This window comes from Phyllostomus discolor, chromosome 3 (assembly GCF_004126475.2).
Source record: "Phyllostomus discolor isolate MPI-MPIP mPhyDis1 chromosome 3, mPhyDis1.pri.v3, whole genome shotgun sequence".
Lineage (NCBI taxonomy): Eukaryota > Metazoa > Chordata > Mammalia > Chiroptera > Phyllostomidae > Phyllostomus > Phyllostomus discolor.
This window is the reverse complement of record NC_040905.2, coordinates 16,722,129-16,724,355: the sequence shown is the minus strand read 5'-3', so window position 1 is coordinate 16,724,355 and position 2,227 is coordinate 16,722,129. Positions and strand designations below refer to the sequence as shown.

Here is a 2,227-nt window from a genome sequence, read left to right as displayed (position 1 = left end):
CAAAGCAGTACCCAGAAATCCCACACCTTTGGAGCATGAGGCTGCTAAGGGGATGGTTCTCGTGCTTCAGGCTCCCTCCCAGGGTCTGCATGTGGGACCAGCACCGACACTGCCATACAGCTTCTAGGACCTAGTCAATCCCACAAACACTCTGGTCTGCACAGGTGCGCCAGTGGATCTGAGAGGAAAAGGTGCACATGTCTCTTTTTCGTCTGTTTAAATCTTTTGGCCCAAACTTTCTGGCGCTCTGGAAGGGTCGAGGGACCCCAGGCAATTCCATCCTTTCCTCAGGCCAGGAGTGGCAAGTCTTATTCCAGCACAGCACCTCCCTTGTAGCCATTTTGACTTTTAAGGTACATGTGCCACTGTTCCTCTGGCCCCTCCCTCATTCAGGGACTGGAATTGGGTAGGAGAGCTTTTCCTTTTTTCAGTCACTCACTAGCCTCAAGCATGTTCAACGACTTCCTCCTGCCACTTCTCTGCCCTGGGGCGGACAATCTGTCATCAGGCACCTCACTGGGGTGGTGCTTCCCCTACCTTGGGGCGGTTCCCTCTCAGCCTCTCCTTTGTCCTTCAGTCTGGCCAGGTCTACCTGTATCACCTTCATCCTTTATACTCAGCCCTCCAACTCCTTCCCCTCTGATAATTATCAGTCTGTTCTCTGTATCTATGAGTCTGTTAATTAGTTTTTAAGGAGCCAAACTAAATGTATAGTGTACATTTTAAAGTCATATTTAAACAATAAAAACTTGCAAAAAGTTTGAAAACCATAAAACTAATTTTTAATTGTCCTTAATTTTACCTTTTCTAGAGCAGGTTCATGTAATTATAAATCTAATAATTATAGATCACCATTGAAACCTAAATGCTCTAGGTTCATACAATTTATAAATTGGTATTCTCAATTTAAAACTTATGCAAAATGCATTGACTTTATTATGGTTTTAATGTGTTCTATAATAGCTTTATTAAGATATAATTTCCATATCATAAAATTCTCTATTTTAAAATAAACAATTCAGTGGCTTTTATTATATTCATAGAATTGTGCAAATGTTTCCACTATCTAATTCCTGAACTCACACCAGTAAGTTGCATCAAGAAGCAGTCTTGAGAGTTATAAATAAGACTGCTATTCAGCAGGTGAGTACCAGTACAAAATTACCAGCTATTAAAATATTGAAATTCTTTTAAACCACCTGGGCAGTAACCTCTGCTCCAAGTGACTGTATTGTTGCCCAATATTTTAGTATCCTATGATCTTCTCTTTAAAAAACAAGAGATTAACATCTGGCACAGCAGGAAGTGTCTAAACTACTTCTCACCATTGTGACCTACATCATTCATTCTTGTCAATACCAATGCTAAATAGTATTAGATATTTGAATGTCATCAGTCAAGATAATTATATCTTCATTTAAAGAAATAATCAGTAGAAAACCAAGGGCAGGGGGAAAATTAATAATAATAACAACAAAGAAGATATCAAATTACTTAATGCAGAAACAAAAGAGGTGATATAATTATTGACTTCACAAAAATAAAAAAGAACATAAGGAAAGTACTATGAAAATTTTATGCATACTAGCTTTGAGCAGTGGTATTATCATAGCCAAAGAGGTTTATCAGAGGTGGGATTACTGCTAATTGAAAATTTTATGTAAACTAATCAGATATTCTATGTAAAGTGGACAAATTTCTAGAAATACACAAACCCCCAAAACTGATTAAGAATAGAATATCTCAGAACTACAACTAGGCAAACTATTAGTTAATAGTTTAAAAACTTCCTCCAAGGAGAAATTCAGGTCTAGATGACCTCCTTTATGAATTCTATCAAATTTAAGAAAAAAAATAGTACAATCCTTCAAAAATTCTTCCAGAATTAGAAGAGAAGGTAATACTTGCATATTCATTGTATAAGGCCGTTATTACCTCACTATTAAAGCAGGATAAAAACATTACAGGAAAAGTGAACAATATAAATTATAATCATAGTCAGAAAAAAGCTTATCAGATTTTAGGAAATCAGAAAGAGCAATTTATATAAAAGCATTATATACTGTAGCTAGCCATGTGTGATTTATCCCAGGAAGTCAAGGTTGCCTCAATGTAGACAAATCAATCAATGTGATATGCCAACATAATATAATAAAAGACAAAAAAAATGGCATGGCTATTTCAGCAGATGCAATTAAAAGCATTTAACAAAACCCAATCTTACATG

General features: G+C 36.2%; 1 pseudogene; it reads left to right on the top strand.

Annotated features, from left to right (window-relative positions):
• Positions 1–1,586: 1,586 nt before the first annotated feature.
• LOC114513656 lies at positions 1,587–1,714 on the top strand (annotated as a pseudogene).
• The last annotated feature ends 513 nt before the right edge of the window (positions 1,715–2,227 follow it).